The following is a 10,036-nucleotide window of genomic DNA, read 5'->3' as shown; positions in this document are numbered from 1 at the left end:
TTGTTATTAATGCTAGAGAGGCGTGTGAAGACCCGGAGCTTGTTACGGGTACGTTTACCATTAATAACTTATCCGCATCTATTATATTTGATACTGGTGCTGATAGAAGTTACGTGTGTAGAGACTTTCACGCTAAATTGAATTGTTCATCATTACCTCTAGATGCTAAGTATATGATTGAGTTAGCTAATGGTAAACTAATTAAAGCCGATAAAATTTGCCGTGATTGTAAAATAAATTTAGCCGGAGAAACGTTTAAAATTGACTTAATACCCGTAGAATTAGGAAGTTTTGATGTAATAGTCGGCACGGACTGGATGTCCAAAGTAGGAGCTGAAGTTGTGTGTGCCAAGAAGGCAATTCGCATTCCTAGTAAGGATAAAATGCCGGTGATGATTTATGGAGAGAAGGGTAATTCAAAGCTAAAACTCATTAGCTGTTTGAAAGCCAAAAAGTGTTTAGAAAAGGGATGTTATGCTATTCTAGCACATGTTAATAAAGTCGAAAAGAAATAAAAAGAGAAGTGCATCAACGATGTGCCTGTGGCAAGAGATTTTCCTGAAGTTTTTCCGGAAGAGTTGCCGGGATTACCTCCATTTAGATCTGTAGAATTTCAAATAGATTTAGTACCAGGAGCTGCACCAGTGGCTCGTGCTCCATATAGACTTGCACCGTCCGAATTAAAAGAACTTCAAAGTCAGTTAAAAGAATTACTAGACCGTGGATTCATACGACCAAGCACTTCACCGTGGGGAGCTCCAATTTTGTTTGTTAAGAAGAAAGATGGATCTTTTAGGATGTGTATAGATTATCGTGAACTAAATAAGTTAACTATCAAGAATCGGTATCCACTACCGAGAATTGATGACTTATTTGATCAACTGCAAGGATCATGTGTTTATTCGAAAATCGACCTAAGATCGGGTTATCATCAATTACGTGTCAAAGAAGAGGACATTCCAAAAACTGCTTTTCGGACACGTTATGGTCATTACGAATTTTTGGTCATGCCGTTTGGATTGACGAATGCGCCAGCTGTATTCATGGACATCATGAATCGAGTTTGTAGTCCATATTTAGATAAGTTTGTTATCGTTTTCATTGATGATATTCTTATCTATTCCAAGAGTGAGCAAGAGCATGAACAGCATTTAAGGTTGATATTAGAGTTGTTGAGAAAAGAACAGCTATATGCTAAATTTTCTAAATGTGCTTTCTGGTTGAAAGAAGTGCAATTTCCTGACCACGTTGTTAGTAGCAAAGGAATTCAGGTTGATCCAGCAAAAATTGAAGCCATTGAAAAATGGGAGACTCCTAAGACACCAACGCAGATACGCCAATTTTTGGGTTTAGCCGGTTATTATAGAAGGTTTATTCAAGATTTTTCCCGAATAGCTAAGCCGTTGACAGCGTTAATGCAAAAAGGGAAGAAATATGAATGGACCTCTGAGCAGGAGAGTGCATTTCAATTACTGAAGAAGAAGTTAACTACGGCGCCTATTTTATCGTTACCAGAAGGGAACGATGATTTTGAAATATATTGTGACGCTTCGCGACAAGGTTTTGGTTGCGTTCTTATGCAACGGAAGAAAGTTATTGCATACGCATCCCGACAATTGAAGATTCACGAGCGGAATTATACGACGCATGATCTAGAACTGGGAGCAGTCGTGTTTGCATTAAAGATATGGAGGCACTACTTGTATGGGGTTAAATGCACTGTGTTTACTGATCATAAAAGTCTTCAACATATTTTTGATCAGAAACAGCTGAACATGAGGCAACGTAGGTGGGTCGAGTTAATAAACGACTATGATTGTGAAATTCGTTATCATCCCGGGAAGGCGAACGTGGTGGCCGACGCTCTAAGCAGAAAGGAACGAGAACCAATTCGAGTACGAGCGATGAACATAAAAATTCGCATGAATCTCAACTCACAAATCAAAGAAGTTCAACGAGAAGCACTTACTAAAGAAAATATAGGAAATGAAATAATGAAGAAGTATGAGAAGCAACTCGTTATGCGGGAAGATGGAATTCGATATTTTGCAAATTGTATTTGGGTACCGAAGTTGGGTGGATTAAGGAAGTTGATATTGAACGAGGCACATAAGACAAGATATTCGATACATCCTGGAGTTGGAAAGATGTACCAAGATCTTAAGACACATTATTGGTGGCCTAATTTAAAGACAGACGTTGCAACATATGTTGGGGAGTGTTTAACTTGTTCCAAAGTCAAAGCAGAACACCAGAAGCCGTCAGGGTTACTTCAACAACCAGAAATTCCAGAATGGAAATGGGACGGTATTACCATGGATTTCATCACGAAGTTACCAAAAACTGCCTGGGGATACGACACCATTTGGGTAATTGTTGATCGTCTTACCAAATCTGCACATTTCTTGCCTATAAAGGAAACAGATAGAATGGAGAAATTATTACGATTATATATAAAGGAAATAGTTTCAAGGCATGGAATACCTATTTCCATTATATCTGATCGTGATAGTAGATTTACCTCAAAGTTCTGGCAATCACTACAGGAGGCACTAGGAACTCGTTTGGATATGAGCACCGCATATCATCCGCAAACCGACGGGCAGAGTGAAAGAACAATTCAGACTCTTGAAGACATGCTCAGGGCATGTGTGATCGATTTTGGAAACGGATGGGATAAGTATTTATCGTTAGCAGAATTCTCGTATAATAATAGTTATCATGCGAGCATTAAAGCTGCACCATTCGAAGCACTGTATGGAAGGAAGTGTAGATCTCCTATTTGTTGGAATGAAGTAGGAGATCGACAATTAACTGGTCCCGAGATCATACATGAAACTACTGAAAAGATAGTACAAATTAAGGAGAGATTGAACACAGCCCGTAGTCGCCAAAAGAGCTACGCTGATGTTCGAAGGAAACCATTAGAGTTTCAGATTGGTGACATGGTTATGTTAAAGGTATCACCATGGAAAGGTGTAATACGTTTCGGCAAAAGGGGTAAACTGAACCCAAGGTACGTAGGCCCGTTCAAGATCATCGAACGCATTGGACCGGTAGCTTATCGACTCGAGTTACCGCAACAACTCGCCGGAGTACATAATACCTTTCACGTCTCAAACCTTAAGAAGTGTCTTGCAAAGGAAGATCTCACCATTCCTCTTGAAGAAATCCATGTCGACGAGAAACTACAATTTGTCGAAGAACCAATCGAAATCATGGACCGTGAAGTTAAACAGCTCAAGCAGAGCAACATACCGATCGTTAAGGTTCGTTGGAATGCTCGAAGGGGTCCCGAGTTTACTTGGGAATGAGAGGATCAGATGAAACAAAAGTATCCACACTTGTTTCTCGATGACGCAAAATAGGTACAATTTTAAAATTTCAGGACGAAATTTATTTAACGGGTAGGTACTGTAATGACCCGCATTTTTTCGATCGTTCTATACTTATAAGATTAATATTTACATAAATTAAACCTTACCAACATGATAAGCAATCCAAATTGTTGAGACTTATGTTTTCGAAAAGAGTTTTACACAACGTTTGACCGTCTAGTTTGACCGATGATATCACGAACTATATAACATATGATAATTATACGTTTGTGTATATATATGTATATATACATATTTAACATGATCCAAGAATGTTTTAATATCTCATTTTGTATTAATAACAATAAGTTATAAGTATATTTTGAAACTACTAACTTAAGTTTTCAAAACGATAACCATACGTAACGTTATTTGACATAAATACTTATAACATATAATGTTTATACATATATCGTATAAGTAATGTATTTAATCACTTTTAAGGACTTAAATACATAAAACAATATAAGTATATTCACAAAAGATAGCTATATTTGAATTCTCATTCCATTTTTCACAAGATTTCTATACGTATATCTAGAGTACATGTACTCGTATCATACCTAACCTCTATACGTATTTACTATTGGTATATACACATCAAATCACCACCAACCAGCCCTTGTTCAATACCTTATGTATAAGGTAACTACTTTTGTTATCTAGTATGACAAATTCACATGATTAAAAGATTTTTTCACAAAATTACAAACTTATACACCTTTTACACCACCATTTATACTCCATTCCATTTTCATTTTACTACACATTTCCTTTAACAAAAACACACTCTTAAGAAACTTCATAACCATTCAGCTAGTATCCATGAAGATCTAGCCATAAAAACATCACTTAAACACCATAAGAAAAACCTTACAAAAACACTTCAAGAATCCTTTCAAGAACACAAGTTTACTTCCAATCTTTCATCCAATTCCATCACTCTTTTGGTTCTAGGTCTTTACTCCTCTTTTACAGCAATCTTGTCCAAGTAACTTGAGGTAGTAACTATGTTCATAACCTTATTCGATTCATATATGTATAGCTATCTTATTTTATGGTATAAAATTTTAACAACAAGAACATAGTTTGAATGTTTTCAAACTTGTTTGCAAACTAAATAGATCCTTCTAACTTAACTTTTAAAATACTTCAAGACCTGTAATATTTCATAAATATATGCTAATTTAACAAGGTATAACTTGGTTTTTCAAAGAACACCTTAAAAACTGAATTTACGACGTTGGAGTGCAACCGGGGGCTGTTTTGGTTTGGATAATTAAAAACTATCTTGAACTTTGAATTGGAGGTTTATTTTATGGAAAAATGATATTTGCTATGAATATGATAACACATAAAAATTTCATGATTTAACTCAAAGTATAAGTATTTTTAGAAAAATAATCATTTAAGGTTGTTTACATGATGGAAAATGATTAACTTCATAAGTTTTACTAAAGTTTGACCTATGACCTGTGATTTCGAATACAAACTAAGGTATTTACAGTTCATAGTCTTAAAGAGGGACTCGATCCAAGGAAGTGGCAAGTTGAACCAACGAAAACGGAGTTGTAACGAAGAAACTATGACCAAAACGAGATCGGATATCTAAGACTAGTTTAGCCACGAAAATAATTGGAGAAAATTAAAAAAATCACATCTTTCTAAAATAACATGATATTTTATATATATGTACTCATAATTTAATTTTATATGGTTCAGGATCACCCGTAAACAATACGAGAAGATTAATCATAAGATCCCATGATTGTACGCAACACGTCATTTGACAACACCGGTACTTTATGTACGCAACACGTCATTTGACAACACCGGTACCGTGGGTCAAGATTAATCTCGACCAATACATATATGATGGGGGTTTTATTTATTTCATTGGGGGTTTATTAAACACCTAAAAATGAACCATTAAAATTGAATTACTAACATCGGACTGCTAACTACGGACTAAGAAATTATTAAAAGTATTAAAAGTATAATAAGTATATATATGTGACGATTGTTTTAAAAAGAAAAGGTATTGATATATTATATATGGATAGGTTCGTGATATCAACCGGAGACCAAGTCAAAATATATATATCTTCAAGGCAAAAGTGAGTATATAGTCCCACTTTTAAACTCTAAGTATTTCGGGATGAGAATACATGTATTTTATGTTTTACGTTATGGACACAAGTAACTGAAAAATATATTCTACGTTGAGTTGTACCACTGGCATACTTCCCTGTAGCTTGGTAACTGTTATTTACAGCGGTATTGTAAACGCGAATCCTGTTGATAGATCTATCGGGCCTGACAACCCCAACCGGACTGGACGACCAGTATTCAACGGTTGCACAGTACTTCGTTTTGTGACTACATTTGGTACGGTGTAGTAAGATTTCATAATAAAGGGAATATGCGACGTGATTAAATGTTAAGTATGGTTACCAAGTGCTCAACCACTTAGAATATTTTTATTAAAATGTTTATATATGAAATCTTGTGGTCTATATTTATATCGCTGCCGTCATTAAACCTATATCTCACCAACTTTATGTTGACGTTTTAAACATGTTTATTCTCAGGTAATAATTAGAAGCTTCCGCTGTAACATGTTGAATTTAAACAAGATCTTGAGTATGCATATTTGTGTCAAAAATAAAACTGCATATCGGAGGATTTGTAATGTAAAATATGCTAGAAATCGTATTGTTATCATCACATGTAAAGTTTGTAAGTCTAAGATTATCGCTAAACGATAGTCATCTTTTTATTGTCTAAAGCTTGTATTAAAATAAGAGTTATGGTTTGTAATGTAAAATAAATGCAGTTGTTCTTTTAAAAATGTCGCATATAGAGGTCAATACCTCGCAATGAAATCATACGTTATCTAACTCGTTCTTATGGTTAAGGACGGGTTATGACACCTTGTATGAACAAGGTTTCGGTTGAGGATTAACATTATTAGCTTGAGCGTTGCCTTGTGCGGCAGTGAGTAACTGTTGGAATTACTCGGTTGTCAACACGATATTGTTAACAGTAGGTGCAGCTGGACGAACCATGATGTCGCTACATAGAAATTGACATAAGTCGGATAAGTTAACAAATTATGGGTTTGAGCAATTTCAAGTATGAATAAGATAAAGTATTGATATCACATGATATAAATAAAACACTTTATATTATTAAGGAACGAGGTGTTAAATAAGCCTTTTGATACACGATTCGGAAATAGAAAATAGTTTAAGGCATAGCCTTTACATAGATAGGAATTGGAAAAATAATCTAGGGAATATTAAGATTGAAGTAATCTTCATATTTCTTCTTCTCGTCCTCCATCTTCTTCATAAATTCGTCAACTTTCTCGTTCCTCGCCTTTTGCTTCTCATAGAGATACTCGAGGTTATCATAGAGGTTAGTAACGCGGCTGTTGACTGCGTTATTATCGTACCCCTTTAGAGCAAGATGCTTGTTGACTCGATTTCTTTCCATATCCAACCAGAAATCAACATTCTCCTTGAGATGAGCAAGCGATTGCTTTCCCCAACGGGTGTTACGTTCTTCCTCTTCACCAACTTTATCTCTTTCTTCAACTCCGCATTTTCCTCCAAAAGTTTTTTAATTTCGCGATCCTTCTCATCCATACGAACCTCAACTCTCACCACGTGGCGAAGCAAACCTTCCAAGTTTCTCTCGGTATCTTTTCGCAGGCTCATAATCTCATACTTAGCACCATCATAAAAAGGAGATCGGGCTCTCTTTCTTGACGGACCAACCTCTTCATGACGTTTTCCTTTATCTTCGATTCTCGAAGTTGGGTAGTATTGAGGAGACCCATTAGGAATAGTATTTGGGCTATAGTTTGGTGACGGTGAGGCAGGACTGTAGAAAGGACTTCGAACAGGTCTTGAAGTTGAAGAGTGTCCACACCTACTTCGGTGGTAGGGTTGTGAGTTGCCTTGTTGGGCTTGTTAACACTTGAGCTTGACATCCTATCATTAGGAAAGAAACTTTTGATTAAAATCTTTAAGTCAAGTTTAGTAAAGCATAAGTGTTAAGATTATAGGGCAATCCTAAGTGCTTTAAATCTAAGGCAGGAAAGGTTATAGTTTCCTAGATTGCTAAGGCACCCTAGCTAGCAAATAAGGCACACATAAAAATGCAATCCTGGTTCTCTATAACAGCCTGGTTTGATCTGATACCAATCTATCACACCCCCAGTTAGGGCCTGGGCGAAATGTGACTTAATATCAAATAAACCAACATATTATAATATACGAGAACAATACTAAATGATAAAATAAACTTTATTGAGTATGCAGCTGAAAATGAAATGTCGTTACAAAGGAATAAAGTAAATGTTCAAATGCAAAAGTAGTAAATGCGATATCCCTTGATCCTATGTCCAAGTAGCATCACATAAGTAGTAAGTAAGAAAGCTTGAATCAATCAGCACCTGAGACAAAACATGCTAAAGTGTCAACCAAAAGGTTGAGTGAAGTTCATAGGTTTAACAAATAAGTTTGACCGTTGTTTTAGACCACAAGATTTAGTTTGTAAAGTTGATCTCACAGGATCAAAAATTATGCCAATGCGTGATATTTAGACTAAACGTTCAAGTTTGCCCCAAAGACAAGTTGTGTATCAGTGTATATACTTGTCAGTTTAATTTCATTATTAAGTAATACAAAGACTTAGTCTAATGTATCGGGGACGTTACTCCCGATGGGCCTACCCCCAATAATTAAGCATGCATTCAACGAACAATTAAAAATATCACTGTAGGGACTTAGTCGGACATAGCCGGGTATAGCATAGTTTTAACAGTTGGCACTTGTGTTTAAATTGTAAATAGTAAAAGTAGCACGTGTCTTACCCCAATAAAAGTAAATAAGTTTGCTAGCAATAAAGAGTGGGGCTATGAATTCACCTTAGTAAGTAGAGAGATGAGCTAGTTATTCCTCAGAATAGAAAGTTGGATGAGTGAGCAGAAAAGTCAACCTATTGACATTTAAGAGTAGTAAGTGTTTTGCCCAAGTTTAAATTTAAGTATGTAAGTGTTTAAGTATAGTTTGTTTTACTAAGTTTCCATTCCTAGTAAGTTTCTACTTTTAGAAAGTTTCCATTTTTAGAAAGTCTCTATTTTTTGTAAGTTTCCCATTTTAATAAGTTTATAATTAAAAAGTTTCTATTTTAAAAGTGTTTCCATTTTAGGATACTTGCCATATTAGATATACTTCCAATCACCCCTTTCCCTTCGAATGGCCATTTCAGGTCTAGGGGCTTGAGCTATAGGATCCTTTAAATCGGAAAATCCAAACCCTTCCGCCTAGAGTTTCGTAGAAACCATTCGTCAAGAAAGTTCGAAGATCTATATATATCCAATATATATCCAAAAATGTTTTATGCGTTATAATATAGGTAGTATAGTATATGTGTTAATAATAGTATAAGTGTAAGTGTTAAATAATAGTATAAGTAATATTAGGGTTTCATTAATTAATTAGGTTTAATTAATTAGAGTAGTAATTAATGATTAGGGTTTAGTAATTTATAACTAGGTTTAATTAATGTCTAGGGTTTAATAATTAATTAGGGTTTTAATAAATTAGGGTTAGGTTTAGGGTTTTAATTAAAGTAGTATAGTTTATGTGTAATTAGGGTTTAGTATAGATATATGTATGTAGCTCGTGTATATGTATATATATATATATATATATATATAAATATTTTTTTTACATGTATATATATATATATATATATATATATATATATATATATATATATATATATATATATATATATATATATATATATATATATATATGTATCGATATGTATATGTATATATGTAGGTTTATTTTGTTTCCTTAATTAACACAAACAAATCTCCTAATTGTTATCTAGGGTTTTGAAGATCAAACTTTCCTTTTCCCCATTTTTTTTTTCTAGTCGACATACATACATACATATTAATATATTTTTTTCATGTATAGATCTAGGTGTGTTTATGTATATGTTTATGAATAAGTTTATAATATGTACATGAATTAAACAAAACTCAAAGTTTATGTAAATAAGTTAGGGTTTATGTTATACCTTTGAAGATTCGAAGACGACTAACAAAGAAAAGATGAACACGACGAAGATTGAAGATCAAAGCCTTTGAAGATTCGAAGAACACCTCGAAGATTCTTGAAGAACACAAAGAACGCGAAGAACACTTGAAGATCACTTGGAAATCCCTTGAAGGTGGTGGTAGATTTTGATGGTGATGATGGTGATGATTTCGGCTTTGAGCCGAAAATAAGAGGGAGAGGAGAGATTTTTGGGAGAGAGATTTGATTGTGATTTGGTACAATGAAAAGGTTTAGGTTAGGCCTCTATTTATAGGAGTGTTAGAAAAATTCTAAAATTAGGGTTAGGGTTAGATTTACTTAGGGAACAAGTTAGCTTGAAGAGGGGGTTAAGAGGGTAACTTAGGGCCGAAATTTTTAGGGGCAAAAGGGTAATTTTACCCTCCTAAAATTGGCTAGGGTTTATGGGGATTAGGGTTTAACTTTTTCACTTAAGTCCTTGTACTTTATTTAGCTTAAATGGTTCCTTAATTATCCAAGTTTAAATATTTTAAGTACACAAGTGTTAAAGTTATT

This window comes from Rutidosis leptorrhynchoides, chromosome 2, assembly GCF_046630445.1.
Source record: "Rutidosis leptorrhynchoides isolate AG116_Rl617_1_P2 chromosome 2, CSIRO_AGI_Rlap_v1, whole genome shotgun sequence".
NCBI lineage: Eukaryota > Viridiplantae > Streptophyta > Magnoliopsida > Asterales > Asteraceae > Rutidosis > Rutidosis leptorrhynchoides.
The sequence above is the reverse complement of the archived record's forward strand: the minus strand, read 5'-3'. Positions refer to the sequence as shown.